Source organism: Macadamia integrifolia, unplaced genomic scaffold (genome assembly GCF_013358625.1).
Source record: "Macadamia integrifolia cultivar HAES 741 unplaced genomic scaffold, SCU_Mint_v3 scaffold1125, whole genome shotgun sequence".
Taxonomy (NCBI): Eukaryota; Viridiplantae; Streptophyta; class Magnoliopsida; order Proteales; family Proteaceae; genus Macadamia; species Macadamia integrifolia.
Genome location: NW_024868091.1, coordinates 47,312 through 67,624, shown reverse-complemented (window position 1 = coordinate 67,624; position 20,313 = coordinate 47,312). Strand labels below are relative to the sequence as shown.

General features: G+C 37.8%; 1 pseudogene; it reads left to right on the top strand.

Annotated features, from left to right (window-relative positions):
- Positions 1-7,526: 7,526 nt before the first annotated feature.
- Positions 7,527-14,677, top strand: LOC122062812 (annotated as a pseudogene).
- Positions 14,678-20,313: the final 5,636 nt, after the last annotated feature.

Sequence of the window (20,313 nt, the reverse complement as noted above, 5' to 3'; positions counted from 1 at the left end):
CCCCCCCCCCACCCCCCCCCCCTTTCCCTTTTTTTTTGTTAAATTTGTCTTGCTTTGCAATTTGTTTCTACCCTCCACCATTTTTTCTTGTATCCCTAGCTTTTTGCTCTTGTTTCTCCCCCTACCCCTCCCCCTGAGTTTGGCTTTGCCTCGCTATTCTCTTGGGTTGGCTTCCTTTGGTTAGGGTCTTTACCCCTGTTTAGCCAAATTGGTTGTCTTTTTATTTTTATGTTACAAAGAAGGATCAAGGAGGTGGGGATAAGGGTGGTACAAGAGGGAAATAGATGAGGAACTGAGCTCGAAATCGAGACCTCAAGGAACCTAAATGCCTACCACACTAGTCAATCCATTCCAGCTACGCTAGCAGTTGTCATCTTAAAGCACAAGTGTTTCTATGTGATACAATGTAGGTATAGGCAATATTAAACATTAGTAAAGCTACATATAATAGATAATTAATTGTATAAAAATTATATATTGTATATCATAGTTGGTTAGTATATGTAACAAAAATTTAGAGGGAAGTTTACTTGCATTCCATTGGTTTTGCCAAAAAAAGAATTGTTCTCACCAAAGCTATGTGAGAACAACAATTACAGAGGTCAAAGATCGATCAAAATCATCAATATTTACCCATCCTCTTTAATTTCGTGTCTCTCTCTTTCTTCCTTCTTTTCTTTATCTCTTGTTCTCTCGGTGCAATAAGGTGTAAGAAAATTTTGTCACTAAGAAATTTTGTCAGTCACTTTTCATCTCTCTCTCTCTCTCTCTCCCCCCCCCCTCTAGTGATGCACTAGCTCCATTTCTTGCGGCACTCTTTTAGCAAAAGTGCCAACCAAAGTCATGCTCATATCCCACATCATTGGATAGTGCTCAAGATGAACTTTCTGACAAATACTCGTGTAAAAAATGGACACTTGGGCTAAAAGTTGTAACCCTTAGAAGACAGGATTCCATTTCTAGCCATCTCATTGGCTAAAAAAAAAAAACCCAGAAAGCTGGGAACGGGCCATCACCATCCCATCTTGCGAGTCTGCACATATGCAAGCCTACGCCCACATTTTCAAGTTGAGGCTATAAATATCCCCATCCACCCCAATTGAAACATATACCTTGAAGTGGCTCAAAAATCTAGGAATCACAGTCCCTCCAAAGTTAAATCGGATGCCAACACTTTGCTGGAGATTTTGCAATCCACAATTCCTTTCGAGGGAGTCTACACAATAGGCTTCAAACTTAGACAATGAGGAAGGGGCTTAGAGTCGAGAGAGAGAGAGAGAGAGAGAGAGAGAGAGAGAGAGAGAGAGAGAGAGAGAGAGAGAGAGAGAGAGAGAGAGAGAGAGAGAGAGAGAGAGAGAGAAGAAGAAGAAGAAGAAGAAGAAGAAGAGGATTTGGTCACCTCTTTGAGCCAGATATCAAAAACTCATAAGTTTGCGTTTGGAGTGAAGGGGCCATCCCCTTTTGACCCTCATCAAGGGTCGAGATTAGGTATTGTTTTTTCTTCCCTTCCTTTTCTTTAGTAGTGTAGTGTAATGTAGTGCAGTATTGCATGTGTAGTGTAGCGTAGTATCTCATATTAGGGTAGTATAATGTAGAATACTATGGCATTTTAGGATAGTATAATCGAGAGTAGTATAATTCAAATGCATGTTTAGATTAATATTTTGTTTATTAAGCATGTATGATTATAATTAATTAGTGCAAGCATGTATGAGGATAGTGGCAGCGGAAGCGCAATCGAATATTCAAAAAAAATCATCCTTGGATCTCAATGAACATACACACATAGACCATAACAATGGAAACTAGGCTTACCTAGAATGCACAAGTGGCAAGCTTCTCCAAAAATTGAAAAAAAAAAAAAAGCATTCAATCTTTATCTACTAATTCAGTTCAAGCTTTAAATCTCATTTGTTTTTTGTTTGGAAAGAAGAAGAAGACTTTTTTCTTGCTCTCAAGTTTAATCCAAAACAAGGTATTGCAATCAACTAATTTTGGATTAAGGCTTCTCCAATAAAAAAGAAGAAAAGACAACCATATATTAAGACTCCAAATAGATAGACGTGATTGAGGCATGTGGTGTGATCCTAAGGTTTTCCTTAATTGCAATAAAGATTGATAATGTCAATGTGTAACATAAGAATAAAATATCACATAATAAAGCAAGTGCATTGTAATTAATTCAAGAGTGTCGGGACCCATGATTGATGAAAATATTTGAAATTCTTTCCAAAAATACTATCACACATAATATTATAGAGCCCTGATTTAGATCAATTATTGCTCGATGACTCACATACTTGGATTTTCACCCTTACATGGTATGAAAAACCCTATTGGGTATCACCTCTGTTCATGCATATACTCTACACATTGAGAGTCCAATGTGTAATTAATCTTGTCGGTAGACATCAACCATTGGATCGCCACGATAGTACGGAATATAAATCCAACAGTAAAGTGCCTCTCTAGTATAGAAAAAGAAACTACTAGAAATTCCCCTTATGGATCAAAGTTCAACACATTAAGTGCTTACATTTGTATTTTCATAATAATCCACATTAGACAAATATATAACATAACAATCCTAGAACAAAGTACACAAATTTGTCCATAATCATGAGTAAGTCATGGTAAATTGTGTAACTGCACATTATCGAAATAATCACAACAAGCACATGAATGAAATTGTAAGAATAGTATAATCAAATTAAATTGGGTTTGATGGAAAACATATCAAATGTAAAAAAATCCAATAGAACATAGTATCCAAACCAGTCCATAATCATGAACAAGTTACAGTAAAATTGGGCAATTGCACATTTTTGGAATAATCACAACAAGCACATGAATGAAATTGTAATAATTAATATTATCAAATTAAATTAGGTTTGATAGACATACATCAGATTTAAATAAATCCAACAAGATGAACTCACTTCAGTGCTTTCTCTCCTAGTGGACTTGAAAGCTATGTATAACTCTGAAAGAAAGAAACAAAAGGGAGATGAGAGCAATAAAATTACAAAAATATTTTCAACTAAATAACAGTGTAAGTGATGCCAACATTTTATTTAGCCGCAATGGATAAAAAATATTTTACAATAGGCAAAAGTTCCTTAGGATTGGAAGTATCCTATAACTTGGACCAAGGACAATACACAATGCCAAATTTACAACATCATGAGCAAGAGTATTCTCTTATCTTCCTACAAAACTAAAAACAAACAAAAAATGACTGAAGAACTAATCTTATAACACTAATAACAGTAGAAATCTTGGATGATGGATGACTCGCTTTATCAGCTAGGTAATGAATAAGAGATTGGAAATCATAGTGCAATCGCACCTTACAAATTTTAACTTCCCTATCGATTTTTATCCAAGCTTAATAGCTAGTGCGTCACTGATAAGAATGAAAAGTAGGTATTATGCTCTACAACAACCCGTTCTAAACAATCAAGAGAATTTAGATTGACACAACCTACCCCCATTGTTTTACGGAGATTTGAGAATATCTGTGAAAATAGAAAAACAACCAGAAAGCAACGGATCAATAACAAAACTCAGAGATAAACCATAAGGATAGGGGCATTAGAGGAGAGAAGACATTTAACACCTCATGCACACTGTTTCCTATAAGCCTTATTCTAATGGCAATGGAAATTAGTTACAACAATCAGTTTACAGCCACTTTGGTTATAAATAAATTACCCCTACATGGGGTAGCTTAAATGGAATAAAACCTTTAACTTTACCCTCTAAATGAGGGTTAGGTAAGTGAGAAAATGTAATCAAAGCTGAAAGGTTGAATTCTTTTTTTTTTTTTTTTTTAGTTTGAAACCCACTCCAAAATTGCTATAAGTTGCTTAGATTTTTATTTTTTTTATTTTAAAAGGTCAATTTATTATAAACAACATCATAAACAATATAACCACAAATTAGTATAATGATATATTATGAAGATTCAAAACCAAAAAGAGATAGGAAAAATATTCCATCTGTTTTGATAGAAAATATAAATATATTATTAATAGAAGAAATATTTCACCAAAAAAAGTAATTAAGGAATTTGTTTTTTTTAAAGAATAGTGGATTCATTATCAAAGAAGGGAGAAGAATATACAAAGAGCCCAAAGAGAGAAGCGGAGAAAAAAAAAAAAAAGAGGGGAGCTGAATTACACCAAGCTACAACAACAACACAACACCTATAACCTTATCCCAACTTTATTGGGTCAGCTATATGGATCCAGGGGGACTAAGATAATAGTAAGCATAAGAATAGAAGTACTAAACAGAGGTAAAATGAGGTAAAAGAAGAAGTCAAAACAGCATCCATGAAACATCTCCTATAAGGGAACGTGAGTCTTCGTCCTCCACCTCACCTCTATTAACAATCATATAAGAATCGAGCCCTATCAGCTACATATCTTTTCTTAGCACTTCATCAATGGTCATTTTAGGTTTGTCTCTCATTCTCTATATAATTAAAACTTGTCACTATTCCTTACTGGGGCATCCATGGTTCTCCGTTAAACATGGCTATACCACCTCAATAGATCTCACGGAGTTTATCTTGGATTGGTGCAACCCCTAACTTGCTCTAATATAATCATTCCTTACTCTATCTCTCCTGGTCTTGCCGCACATCCCTCTCAACATCCTCATCTCTACTACACCAAATTTATTCAAATTACTCTTCTTGACTGCCCAACACTCCGCCCCATACGTCATAGCTGATTGTATTATAGTCTTGACATCCTGTAGAATTTTTCCTTGAGTTTAACAAGCATGTGTTTATCACATAGCACTCCCGACGCACTTCTCCACTCCATCCATCCCACTTTAATTTTATGGGAGACATCATTCTTTATATCACCCTCTTTATTAATGATTGACACCATACATTTAAAACAATTATTTTGTGATAGTTTATGCTTCTCAAGTTTCGCCCCTTCATGGCCTCTCATAGTCTAACTAACTGGACACATATATACTCTGTCTTTGTTCTACTTATCCTAAACCTTTTGATTCTAAGCTTGATCTCCATAACTCCAGTTTAGTATTAATTCCTTCCACTGTCTTATCTATCAAAACAATATCATCAGTGAATAACAAACACCACGTGACCTGGTCTTGGATGTATATGATTAGATCATCCATGATGAGAGAAAACAGATAAGGATTCAAAGCTGATCCTTAGTGGAACCCAATTGTAATAGGAAAGTCGTTACTTTGGCCTTCTATTGTTTTGACACTCGTCACCACTCCCTCATACATGTCCTTAATTACATCCACATAATTTAATAAACCACTTATCTTCCCTAAAACATACAAAATAAGATCTCTAGATACTCTGTCATACGCTTTATTTAGATTAATAAATACCATATAGAGATCTTTTTTGTGAGCTCTAAATACTTCCATAAGTTTTTTAGAAGGTAAATAGCTTTTGTTGTAGATCTCCCTGACATAAAACCAAATTGTCTCTTTGTTATTGCAGTTTCTTCTCTGAGGTGGGCTTCAATAACATTTTCGCATAGTTTCATGGTGTGACTCATTAGTTTTATATCTCTATAGTTATTGCAGCTCTGGATATCACCTTTGTTTTTATAAATAAGAACCACAATGCTTCTCCTCCAATCATCCGATATTCTCTTGGAACTCAAAATCTTGTTAAATATCTTGGTTAGCCATGATACTCCTAGTGTTCCTAGACTCTTCAATACTTCAATTGGGATTTCATCTGGGCCTGGTATTTAACATGTTTTCATCTTTCCTAGGGCTTATTTAACTTCAATAAAACCAACTTGTTGTATTTTTCCATGAAGAGTGTTAGCTTGATGTCTCTCACGTTGTACTTCTGGGTCCATCATTTCAGTCAAGGTCTCTTCATTTAGTAGGTTGTAAAAATAATCACATCATCTCTTCATAATGTCCTCATCCCGTACAAGTATTCTACCTTATTTCGTACAATTACACCAAGCCACAATGGCAACAAAAAGAAAGTTAAGGCCTTAAGGGGGTAAATGATGGAAGGTGAAAGACCCCAGAAAACAACAATGAGCTCGTTTTTTGGTAAATCCCTTACGATTATGTTTGTTTGTATGGGGAAATAAAGGGATGGGAAGTGAAACTTTTATACTTAAAAAAGAAATATATATAACCATTACTCATGTGACTATAACATGAACCACAAATCATTCCATCTTTGGATATAGAATTTCACTTTGCTTTGCATCCAAAACCCTTTCCTATAATATATAAAATAAAAATTACATGTAAAATGTATCACTACTAAATATGGTTAAAAAATAAGTAATTTATACAATCACATTAGTATCACAGGGGATAATGATACCAATGTGATTGATGGAAACACAAAAAGCAAGTTGGACTGCCCAACACTCCTCCATTATGTGACTATAACATGGACCACAAATCACTCCATCTGAATATGATTGATGGAAACACAAAAAGCTAGTTTGTTGGTTGTATCACAAATAAATTAAACTACCTCCGAACATTATGTCAATCTAGATCCATTCACTTTGAAGAGGGAGGACTCTTCTCATGGTAGGCTAACAACATTGCAGAACTCACCTCCAAATGGAGGCAGTGAAATCACAAAAGAAAAAGTGGTCAGCATCTTCAATACCATTCCAATAGATATAGCAAATAAAGGGAACTTGAATGTGCATATAGATTAGGATGGACTGAGTTGAGAGGCAATTGAAGAGAGAAGCCAAACTAGATTTTTCCTTACTTATATTGTGCTTCGTATAATTTTATTACAAAATAAATAGAACATTTTCTTTTAGAAAAAAAAAATCTTAAAAGAAAGTAAAAGAACAATAGTATTTTTTTTCCACGTGTAAGTATAAGTGTACTCCTTTAGAATAAATAGGGTTGGGGAAAATATTGTGCAAAGAATGTTTAAGAGAGATCGTTACTTGGTTCCGTGGCCATGTACCAACACATAACCAATGAGTGCGCATGTGGATGCATCAATACTCATGAGATTTTTGATTTCATAAAGGGTGAGTGGTAATTTCACTTACTCTGTTTGGTTGTAGGGATCAGACAACCAAGCAAGCTGGATTCTTTTTCTTTTCCATTGGAAGGTTTCTAAAACAAGAGTCGGTCCTACCGATTCTGATTCCAAGAACCTTAGAATCGGCATTCAAGGGAATCTTAATATGAATATTTCACTTCAAAAGGGCAGAAATCAGAATCGATCCAAACTAAATCCAAGACAAATTGGGTACGATTCCCGATTCGATTCACCGATCTTGGAAACCCCAGAGACATGTGACTAAAAGGGCAAAGGAACCAGATTCATGATACTGACTTGAATTGTGATCTACAGGTCTCGCGGTAGCCCACAAACTTGTGGGCTTTGGCGTTAGATTACTTGGTTATGCCTGCGACACGATACAAAGAAAAAGCTGTTTACAGTTAAAAACGAAACACAACGTTACAAGTTACAATAACGACCTCTTTTTTTTCTTTTTTTAAACATTTTGTTGGTATTCTCTATCAATAATCAATATATATCTCTCGTTCTTCTCCTTTTCAGATCCGAATAAACCAACGATTGAGATACGATATCTCCTTGATTTTATCCTTTTTATGTGTGGATCTCTGTGGGTTTCTTTTTTTGTTTTCAGTTTTTAATATGATGAACTGATGGGATAGTATCTGGTCTATATGAGAAAACTAGAGAAAAAGACCACTTGAATTAAGTTCTTCCTCTTTGAAATCGTCTTAAGAAGCGCGAGAACTGTGAGTGGATCACATTTATGTTCTTTCAACTCTCCTGATTTACTGCAATTTAATGTGTCTATCTCCGTTTCTGCTGAAATATAATGTGTCTCTCTCCGATAATCTGGGAATCTTCTTATTCTTCGGTGGCCTGAGGAACATGCGGTGACCATTATTTGTCCTTGTTGCTTCTTATTGAATGCAATTTTATGATCAAATTCCTTCTGATGTTAACCGTGCGAGTTCTTTTTTTCATTTTTTGTTAATTTTATTTTGTAAGTTTTTAATTAATTAAAATGGTGGGCTTTTTGAGATTTGAGTAGTTTGTAGTAATTGCAGTTTATTCAAGAAATCTGACCGTAGTTCTGCATCAGGTGGCTCATATGCATGTGAATGATTGGTGATTTCTATGATTTTTTGTTTTGTTTTCTCTTCCCATTTACTCGGCTGAATCTTTGTTTAGTCTTAAGCTTCTCGTTGGCTAGAAAAGATTGAATTTTTTGCATTAATTTTGAAGTACGCTTAGATTAATTTGTCTGTTCACTAGTTTTATGTATGCAATATTGGAACTTTGAAACTGAATTCAATCATTATGTTTTTTTCTATAGAATTGGTTTACTCTACTGACCAAAAGAGTTTTGTGCATTAGTATATCAGTATAAACTTTTTAATTTGACTTGAGATGTTCTTTGTAGGTATTTTAAATAAACAACCGTTAGGTGAAGCCTCAGATCCGTCCGGCCTTGATAACATCAATCTGATTGCAATCAATCAAATTTTAGTTATATAATGTCAATGGGCACTTCAAAAGCAGTGTTGCAAGTTTTGTCCAGCACAGTACCTAACCTTGTATTTTCTGATCCATTTCCTAGCAAACCAAACTCCACACTTAATTTTAAATTGCATGTACAATGTAGAAAGAAAAGGGCATGTTCAGGGTATATGGAATCACTAAATTGTTCTAGAGTGATATGAGGTTGCTTGAAGGTCAGTTGCATTCAGGGATAGGTGATGCTTGTCATGGAAATATGATGTTTGGTCGATCATAGTTACTGTGTTGCCAATGTCAACGGCCTGAAAGTATTAGTGGGATAACTGCAGAAGATGGAAATGGCACCTTGTTTGTGGATACTGCACAGAAATCTAATCCCATTAATGGTGTGGTAAATGGGCCACAATCTCTAGATCATGGGGAACTTCAACAATCAAAAAATGAGGAGGATACTTTGACACCTAATGGTGAAATTGGAACAATCAAACATAGTTCACATAAAGTTTATTTCAACTCCATTGAGGATGAGGCATGGAATACTTTACGGGAATCCGTTATTTATTATTGTAACAGTCCCATTGGAACAATTGCTACACAAGACCCAAGCAATTCCAATGTTCTGAATTATGATCAAGTCTTCATCCGTGATTTCATTCCTTCTGGAATAGCATTTCTTTTAAAGGTGAATATGACATTATTCAGAATTTCATCCTTCACACACTTCAGTTGCAAGTAATCCTTCCAGGCACGACACTCAAGCACATCTGGGGTACTTTTTTTTCTTTGGATAATATATCATTTTGATGTAGAGTAATCTTTGTTCTTGGAACAATGTTCAAAGGCATTGTACATTCACTATAATTATCAATATTATCTTGTACAAACATAATGATGATTGTTCTTAGAGAATTCTAACATGCTATCTGCATGCTATCTAGATTTCTGCAACAAATGCTATAACCGTCTTTATAGTTGAGTGTTTAAAGGGAATGGTTATGGTCGTAAGTTTTGGAGGTTGATGCAATTTGCAGAGTCAAGTTTTGGCATTCTAGGCTTCTATATTTGATCAAAGGGGAATATGTCACAAGTAGGGTTAGCCACATTTCTAGACTGTCCAAATGCTTGGCAAGCACATAGATTGGAAATTGGTTTCAACTCACTAATTAGACAGCGAAAGAGCTTTTATAAACATCATCAATTCTAACCATTAAAAATTCCAGGCCTACTTCTAGATTGGATAGAATACAAATTTATATTGTTTGGACAAGCTTACTTCTCAAAATATGAGTCCTCAGGTGGTGGATAGGATCCTACAGAGGTAGAAATTAAGTACATAAGCTTAGTTCTATAAATAAAATCCATCAGGTGGACAGGATTCTAACGGTTAAAAATCTGAAGTCTTCTGATAACTTTTGTGTTAATTACAAGGATAGATTTGTCATGATTTTTGGTCCTTGGCTAATCCGAAGTCTGCCCTAATATTTGGATGTTCTTATGCCCCATCTAGAAAATCCCTAGGGCCCAGCAAGTGTAGGCACATTATTAAGAATTTCCAAAACTGAATTCTTATATGTCTTGTATCTTAAACTATGGATTGTTGGTTCTAATGTGATGTTTCCAATATCTTAAAGAAAAGAAGATCCTTTTTTGTATTCTTCTTCTGAACCTACCATCGTGCCCTTAAGAGAATTACATAGGAGGTCAAATGCTAGTGTATTAGCTGGACTAATGGAAATAGACTGGAACTTCATCTTCCCAACACCTCCCAAGTATGTATCTGGTACTTGGACTGCATGGTGTTTGAAAGTAATACGTTTAACCAAGGGAAGCTTACATCCACACAATTTTGTAGTTGACTAGTCTACTAACATTGTGAAGGGGGAGCATCATCTTCTATACACCATTGTACATAAGAGTATCTGTAGCCCATTCCTATCTAATATTGGGGAACTATGCAATAGCAGAGGTCCAGGCATCTAAAGAAGTTTCTGAAACCATGTAGAGGGGCTTGATATTATCTTAACTGAAATGTGCAGAATTTATTTTTATTGTTTGATTATGTGTAATTAGTTAAAAGTCTTCAATTCTTTATATTTGGGGATTCCTATTGTCAGTTGGAACATCTTTTTTATTATAGTTACGGTGATTTTGAGAAGTTAGTGAATGTTGAATGGAGTTCCTGGTTCCTTGGAGTTCTTGTTTTGGTGCTGATGGTCATTTGCTGCCATTTTGTTGGTTGTTTTCTACTTTTTAAGCTAATTGTTATTGAGATTGTTTCAATTTGGTTGCTTTACTGTGATATAATAAGTTTATTTAATTTCTTTATTCACCTGAAATTTGCTATAATCATTAATCTGTTATATTTAATTTCTTCGTCCAGTGGACTCTTGTAGAAGTCATAGTCCAAGCCCAAGAATCAACCATCCTATATGCCTACCGTAAATGATTAGCCATGAAAACCATCCTAAACCAAATCAATTTCGAGAAACAATGCAAGAAACTTGTAAGCTTCATCAAGGAAACCTGCTTTGGACCAGCTGCAAACTTTAAACCATCCATGTGAATATCCCTTTTAATCTCTCCCAACTTAACCCTCTGCTCAACCTTCCTTAGCTTCATTTCTGATATTGACCAAGACCAAACTTGTCTTCCATCATACCCAGTTCTCTTTTCTAAATAACTATAATTGTTTTGACAGAGCTGGGAAAAAACAATGGACTGTCATAGTCCCGGTCAAGGGCTGATGCCAGCTAGTTTCAAGGTACGAACTGTTCCTCCTGAGGGTGATGACTCTACAATGGAAGATATCTTGGATCCTGATTTTGGAGAGGCGGCAATCGGCCGTGTGGCACTAGTTGATTCTAGTAAGTAAATAAAATCAGGTACTTTGTTTTTCCTAAATAGTATCATTTGAATTTTCGTGAATTTTTTTGGAGGTTTCTCTATATAACAATATTTCCTTGCCTCTGTCTGCCTGCACTAATTATGCCTAACAAATTTTATTTTAGGCCTATGGTGGATTATACTTTTACGAGCATATGGAAAATGCTCTGGAGATCTTTTAGTACAAGAGAGAGTTGACGTGCAAACTGGAATTAAGATGATTTTGAAGCTGTCTTGCGGATGGTTTTGATATGTTTCCAACATTGCTAGTGACAGATGGTCCTTGCATGATAGACCGCCGCATGGGAATTCATAGCCACCCTCTAGAAATTTAGGTAGAATCCACAACCATCTGAATCAGTTCCCTCATTTTGCATCGAGTATTCCATTTAACCCATCCATTTAACAAGAAAGTTTCACTTAGTGGGAAAAAAATCTCCCTCTATTTCTTGATATCACTCATTACATATTTTTTTTTGCTACACAAAGATGAAAATTTAAATGCATGGAATTATTTATGTTTAATACATGTTCATATTATAACATAGCTAGCTACATAAGCTAATTTCAGAATTAGCTAGTGTAGTTGTTAAGGACTGTGGAGGTTTATTGCCAGGTCTTGGGATTGAATCCTACGTTCACTTTTTTTTTCTTTTTTTCTTTTTTTGGGGGGGGGGGGTGGGAGGGGGTAGAAGCTAATTTCACATATTATTTTAGTGTTACCCAGGTGTCTTGAGCACTGATTAGACAATTTTCTCGACAAGCTAGGATGCTATCAACTGTTTTAAGGTAAATTCAGCCCATATAATAAGTAGTGAATTAGCCTTTGTCATTTATCTAGCTGTTAGTTGACAAATCTATATTGCAAGTGTTGTTTTGTACTTTACAAAGAAGACTATGGCACTTTCTTTTCTTTTCCTTCTGCCAGGGTGGGAAGTTGAATAAGGTAGTGGACATGTTAAATATGATATATCATAGTTGAATGTGAATGCTATTTCAGAATAGTAGAAGGTCAACAAAGAAAGAGACTATTCTCATCCAACGTCCTGAAGAGGGGAAGGCAATCTAACGATTTCTCTTCACATCCATTAGACTATGCAAACATCTGCCTAACACAAGTGGTGAGCTTTTGGAATATGTCTACATAGATATGATGATTTATGCACCTGCACTTTTTTACTAAAACTATAATATCTTGGTTGCACATTTGAGAACTAGTTTAATATTGTGAAAGACATTGTATGCTCTTGCAGTCACTATTTTATTCAGCACTACTTTGTACACGTGAGATGCTTGCCCCGGAGGATGGGTCAGCTAACCTTCTACGAGCACTGAACAATCATCTGGTGGCATTATCGTTCCATATAAGGGAGTATTATTGGGTTGACATGAGAAAACTCAATGAAATCTATCGCTACAAAACAGAAGAGTATGCGTATGATGTCGTCAACAAGTTCAACATCTACCCTGATCAGATTCCTCCATGGCTAGTGGAATGGATGCCCAATAAAGGAGGCTATTTGATTGGAAATCTGCAGCCTGCTCACATGGATTTCCTTTTTTGCTCTCTCGGAAATTTGTGGTCTATTGTTAGCATTCTTGCAACAGTGGATCAATCGCACGCCATATTAGATCTAGTTGAAGCCAAATGGGCAGATTTGGTGGTAGATATGCCATTTAAGATATGTTATCCAGCTCTTGAAGATCAGGAATGGTGGATTATCACAGGCAGTGACCCCAAAAACACGTAAATCTTTTGCTTAATAGTTGTAATACTAATATGCATACTATCCCCATGAATCTGGCAAGTGCTTATCCCCATTTTGTTGTCTATAATGCAGGCCTTGGTCCTACCACAATGGAGGTTCATGGCCAACTTTGCTATGGCAGGTTTGTTTCCTTTTCACAATTTCCTTGTTTGTCTGACTTTAATTTTGTCAACAACCATGTTCAAAAAACTATAGAAGCTTTGGGAAACTACACATTATTATCTCATCTTTCTCCCTAAATTCATCTAAAATATCAGCTTATGTTTGGAGTGAAAAGAGAACTTTTCCTGCAGTAGACAATTATAGGAACTTTCAGAGATTTAATCAGATGAAATTTTTGTGCTACCTGTGAATTTGCAAAAATATGAATTGTATGACTTTTATTGGCACTACAATGGACTAGCCTAAGTTGCTGGACCACTGAGTACATTTGCTTCATGGATAACAAACATTAAACATCTTAGAAGTAACTAGGACTGATTTTATTGTTTTGTTATGGAAGCTTGCTATATTTCTCTCTCCATGGAAAATTAAGTCCTAGGCAATTTGATCTGCCAGCAATATCATCTTGCACTGCTCATACATTGTACATTAATAGTATCTTTTCAGTTCTACACGTAGAACCTCTGGATATTTTGCTATCTTTTTCTTTTTCTCATGACATTGTGTAAGTGTTTGTAGATAGGGAGTTATTCATGAAATAACAGTTGAGAAACCTGTTGCAGCTCACAGTGGCATGTATAAAGATGAATAGATCAGAAATAGCTACAAAAGCTGTTGAGATTGCAGAGGGGTGGATATCAAGAGACAAGTGGCATGAATATTATGACACGAAAAGTGCAAAGTTCATTGGGAAACAGGCACACCTTTTGCAGACATGGTCTATTGCAAGGATATCTTGTGGCAAAGCTCCTCCTTGCTGACCCATATGCTGCAAATATTCTAATAAATATAGAGGATCAACAGCTTGTCAATGCCTTCTCCTGCATGATTGGTGCTAATCCAAGAAGAAAACATGGTCGTAAAGGAGTGGAAAAGAGCTATCTTGTTTGAGTTTTTGTCAGAGAGTAAAGAACTGTGCGAGAAAAGACTGACGTTGACAAGAAACAGCTGATCAAGACTGCAAAGCACATGGAATGCATCTGTGCTTGGCCCATAGATTGGCTGGTCATTGGATTTTTATACTTATTTGGCTTTACTATACTTTTCGCTTCTCTTCCACCATTTTCCTGGAGGAGGGGGGAAATTCAAAATTAACCCCTTGAAACTAGAAATGCCTCATCCTAGTTTCATGGGAGCTCATCTCAATTCTATCATAGGTAATTTCATACATTGATTTATGGAGGAATACACATACTCCAGGAGCAACCTGTTTGTATTTTTTTTATGTTAAGAACCTGTTTCTATGAAGATATACTGGAAATGTGTGTAATTTATACTGGAGGCAGCAGTGGCTCCCTTAATATAAGCAATTTTTTTCTCTCTCAAATATTAGTTCAAACTGTTGGGTCTCCAAGAATTCCTGTGAAATGGTGAAGGTCTTAACCTTCCATGTCATTTTTTGTCTGAGAAGTAAGATCATCGGGCCACAAACAGCTAGGATTGCCTCTCTAGTCTCTTGGGACCTTGTAACAGGAAAGCATTATAAAAAATTGTTACAAGAGAAAGCATTTGTGTGTTGAATCAGTTTGATGAAGTCTTCCTTTTTTTTTTTTTTTGGATGATTTTCATTACCAAAACAAAAAAAAGTATACAGCTCTTAAAGAGGGCAGGGGGAGAGAGAGAGCAAAAACCCACAATCAAGTGGAGGGCCTATTCCCGATGATAGAACTAGAGAGTTTCCAAGAATTTTCAATATGGCAGTTTCTAGGGGAGGGACTACAAGTGGAAAAAAGATGATAAAGCCTTAACATCAAAGTAGATGGAGTCCCAAATCTTATCTAAAGGGCGAGAGTTGGAGTTCCATTTCCTATGATTTCTCTCCATCCAGATATGATTTATGATTACACAGAAAGTGCGCTTTCCCACATTATCACAAATAGATTTTCACTGAAAAGTCATATCGACCCATATCCATTCTCTATGGAATGGGAGAATTCTTCACTTGGATGACCAGCACTTGCGAAGGATCCCTTTCCAGATGGTGGATGAGACAGTGCAGGCAAAGAAGATATGTTTAAAGTTTCAGTTTCCATGCCGTAAAGGGTGCACATAGGGTCCACTGGGATGCCTTTGAGAATGAGGAATGAGTGAGTGGATAATGAGTTTGTGAACACTCTCCAAGTCGTGAAGTTTGGCGGGCATGTGACGCTTAAACCATATGAGATTGTGCTAAGGGGAAGGCTGACCATGATTTCTGACAAACTCCCAAGTAGCGTTCATAGAGAAGAGCTTGGAAGAGGAGGGCAGCCAAAGGATCGAGTCTTGTCTATTCCTTTGCGAATCCAAGATGACCAGCAAGGAGCTCCAAATGTCATTGATCTGGGGAATAGATTGAGTTGGGGGGATCAATTTCCAGAGAATAATATATCAACTACAAGAGCTTGTTTGGACAGAACGAATCTATAAATAGTTCTGGAACTTATGATATGATGAAGAATCCCTTTTGGATGCCAGGAGAGGCAAAGAAAAGTGGTAGCCCCATCACCAAGCTGGGTGGAGATGGCTGCAGAGATGGAGGGGTGAATGACAATGATATTTCTCCCAATCCAAGAAGCATCTGGATGGCATTTCTTTATCCAGAAAGAATCAAAACGAAGAAGGGTCTTGTAAATCCAGTCAACCCAAACGCTCTTCTTTTTTTAGAAAATTTTCCAAGCAAGTTTGATGATACCCGCTGAGTTAACATCCTTGATTCGTCTCAATCCTAAGCCCCCTTCACCTTTAGGGAGACAAACCGTGGCCCAACTGATAGGATGGAGAAACCTCGAGCAATCACATCCTTTGCAAAGGAAAGAGGCTAATATGGATTCAAGCTTGGTGATGATGGACTTTGGAAACCCATAAATGCCCAACCAATGGATGTAGGATGCTTGGAGGACATATTTGATATGCTCCAGGTGCCCAGCAAAGGAGAGAAGCTTTCCTTGCCATAGTTGGAGACTCCTTTTGATGAGCTCAAGCATATGAGAACAATGATGAGCCGAGAGCCTAGTAGGGATGAGAGGCATCCCAAGGTACTTAACTGGAAGGAGGCCCAAAGAGAATCCAGTCTACTCAAGAAGGGAAGCTTTGGAGGAGTCAAAGATCCCAGCCAAGAAGATGAGAGACTTTGCAGGTTTGATGTGCAACCCAGACATTGTGGCAAATTGGTTTAAGTAGAGCATTATGGCTTCAAGAGAAGAAGGATATGCTTTAGAGAATATCATCAAATCATCTGCAAAGACGAGGTGAGTCAAGTTGACAACTTTCCACTTAGGGATAGGCAATATGAGGTGTTGATCAGTAGCCACTTGAACGCTTCTAGAGAGAGCTTTCATGAGTAGGCAAAAAATTTATGGGGAAAGTGGGTAGCCCTGTCTGATTTCCACAGAAGAGGAGAAATACCCATCCGGGCTACCATTCACTAAGATAGAAAAGTGGGGAGAAGCAATGCATTGATAAATCCAATTGGAGAAGGTTGGCGGGAAGCCTATATTGTTGAGAACCGAGATAATATAATCCCATTTGATGGAGTTAAAAGCCTTATGGATGTCAATCTTCATAAGAGATATATGGGAGTGGGATTTTCTATCAAAACCTTTGATAATCTCATGGCAAAGGATAATATTGTCCCTAATGCTTCTCCCAAGGACGAAGGCCGATTGATTGTTACTCATAAGAGAGTCCACCACATGTTTCAGTCTATTGGTGAGGATCTTGGCTATGAACTTGTACAGAAGGTTGTATAACATAATTAGCTTGAAGTTAGTCATAGCATCGGCTCCCTCTTTCTTGGGAATAAGGCAAAGGAAGGTATGACTAACACCCTTGATTTGGCTTGGATTGAAAAAGAAGCTTCTGATAGCCTTAATAAGGTTCTCCTTGATGATGTCCCAAGAAGAGGCAAATAATCCCGTTCCAAATCTATTGGGGCCCGGGGCTTTACTTGCCTTGTGAGAGTGGACAACTGTTGTAATTTCATCAGTAGTGGGCATAGCCATGATCAAATTTGCATAATCAACTAGAATGAACTTATTATGGAGACCCACAGGGATGGCAGAAGCAAGGATAAGGGTCAATTTGAATAAGTTCGTGAAGTAGTCAATTGCAACACCTTTGATTTTATCCACCTCAAAGACGAAATTGCCCTCTGAGGTTGCCAACTTATAATAGAGTTGAGGTTGTTTCTAGCCTTAACTGAACAATGAAAATAAGTCGTATTAGAATCTCCTAGCTCGAATCAATTGATTTTGGATTTCTACCTCAGGAAACTCTCCTCTTGAGCTAGGAGGATGAAGAGATTTGTTGCATTTGCTTTCTCTTCATCAGTTAAATGGAGATTAAGATGATCAGATTGCAGTTGAATCTAAATGGAGGTAAGCTTGTTCCAGCAATCAATCACTTGAGAAGAGATGTCCCCATAGGAGTTAGTACTCCAAGCTTTAAAAGCATCTTTGAGATTTCTTAGCTTCCTTGCCAAAGCAATTAAAGGGGTAGAAAAGGTTTGAACGGACTTTGACCAAACTTCCTAGACAATGGATGGGTAATCAGGATGAGAGATCTACATATCAAAAAATTTAAAAGGTTTAGGGCCAAATGAGTTGTAGGGCTGGACCAAGAGAGAGATAGGGCTATGGTCAGAGATGTCTGGGGTTTTAAAGGAGGCATGGGAAGAGGGGAATACTGTGAATTAGGCTTCATTGAGAATAACTCTATCAAGCTTGCAAGCAATTTGGGAATTTCTAGATCTCTTATTGCTCCAAGAGAATTTGATTATAGACCATCTAAGGTCATTAACCGCTATGTCATTAATGCAAGAACTAAAAATATCCATATTGGCAATGCCAAGAGAATCTCCTCCCAACTTCTCATAGTTGGATTTGATCACATTAAAGTCTTCACATATCCCGCAAGGTCGGGAACCAACTTGGCTGACAATTTGCTTGAGGTCAGACCAAAGGGTATCCTTGTCCACAAGCCAGTTAGAAGCATAGATGGGTTTGAGCATAAAGGAGGTGCTGCAGGCCAAATCAGAAATGGATAGGTGAAGGAATTGATTGGAGGAGGAAATGAGGGAAACATTAAGGTTGGAGTTATCTCACATGAAACAGATATAGCCATTAAGGTGGGAGTGATGATTGGTTAAGAATGACCAACGGGCAATAGTAGCAGCAATCCGAGGGAAGGAGGATTCTTTGGTGTGGGATTCCAGAAGGTAGTAAAGGATGATCGGAGCTCTTTAATGATACGGTTCACCATCGCATGCTTATGAGGGGAGTTTAGACCCTTAGTGTTCCAGACCAGGCATTGAGACATTAGGCAAGGTTGGAAAGAGGTGGCAAGTGCTCTCTAAAGGAGGAGGCTGGAGTCTTAGAGGCATGCCACGACCTGCTTCTACGCTGATAGGACCTTGGGGCGAGAGAGGTGGAGGGATTTGGGCACAAAGAAGTAGTCGACAGGTGCTTAGCCATAGGGATAGAAGGTTTTTCCTTTTTTTGCAGTATAAGTCTTGGCCATCGCATGGGAGGAGGCCAAAGTGGATAGAGAAGGAGGATCCAAAAGGACTGTGTCGTGGTCCGAACCCGCAACCGATAAAGTAGACTCAGTGAGAAGCAGATAAGTTATGGGATTTTAGGCTTGAGGAGAGGAAGACCCATGATCTAAAGGCTTGTTGGAATGGGCTAAAGGTGTTATAGGAGTGGTGGGCCTGGAAGGGCAAAAATGGAAGTTGTGAGTCTCAACAATGCCGGGGCCCACAAAGAGGTCCAATGAAGGAGGGATGACGATAGGGTTGCAAGTGGCATTGAGGGGGATAAGGGATTTTAACCTTTCAGATGATGTCAACACAGAAGTAGGATGACTATGAGAAGGAGAGGTCGATTTGGTCTTTAGCAAAGTAGCAGATTACAAGCCTCGAGATCCAGAGAGAATCGATTCGACACCATAGTCGGAAGCATCCTCTTCCAAAGAGGAGCCAGAGGAGTCTGAAGAGGAGTCATCCGAAGCGAGGAAGTCTCAGAGTCCTCTATAGTCCTTGAAGAGAAAATCTCATTGCAGACAGAACTCGGGACATCAACATCATCACCATCGTTAGAGCCAACAGGCATAAAAGTGTCTTCCATCAAATCCGGTGAGGTGTCTAAGACGGAGAATTGGTTCTTCCTTGTGGATAAACCACTGTCAATGACTGAAGGGTTCCCAATCTCTGAAGGAGCAGTGGCCATAATTTTTTTGACAACTTTTGTAGGAGAGGGAGGATGGCGATTACAACATCAATTCCTTCCTCTTCCTCTAGCCTAAGTTCGAAAGGAATTGCAATTTCCAGGCTTAGACATAAGAGATCTCTCTATTTGGTGAATGGGTCCAATCAGCTCAGCAAGAACATCTTTGAGAGGCTTAGGCGCCGCAGTCTTCATGGAGCAAGAAGTAGAGTTGTGTTCAAATATATTGCAGAGGAGGCATTGGGCCCATTTCCAATCATAGTGGACATTTTGTTGGAAGGAGAAGTCATCCCCATCTTGTATGGAGATGGAAGAGGAAAGGGCTTCCAAGGCAGCAACCTCGACACAGATTCTAGCAAAGGCCAAGCGACCTTTCTGATTGATTCGGCATCATAACATATAGGGGTACCAAGAACAGAGCCAACAACACTCAGGCCTTCTGGGCATTAGAAATGAAGAGGAAGCCCTGAAAGGGAGACTCGGATGGAGATGGTGAAGTAGTAACTCGATTGAGAAGCAGATGCCGATGCTAGGGCTGCATAAAGATTGGGGAGCATCCCACAAGCCAGGGGCCTCCTTCTAGGGATCTTGCCTTATCACGCTCATCAAAGAAATAGAACATTAAGAAGCCATGGTCTAGAAGGTAAGTGTCAATAGTCCCAATCAGTCTCCATTGCTTGAGAAGGGAGAGTTTGACAAGATGAAACTGAGGTCTCTTTCCCAAGAAATTCCCAATGAGAGAGTTTTCCAAGTGGGAGGATTC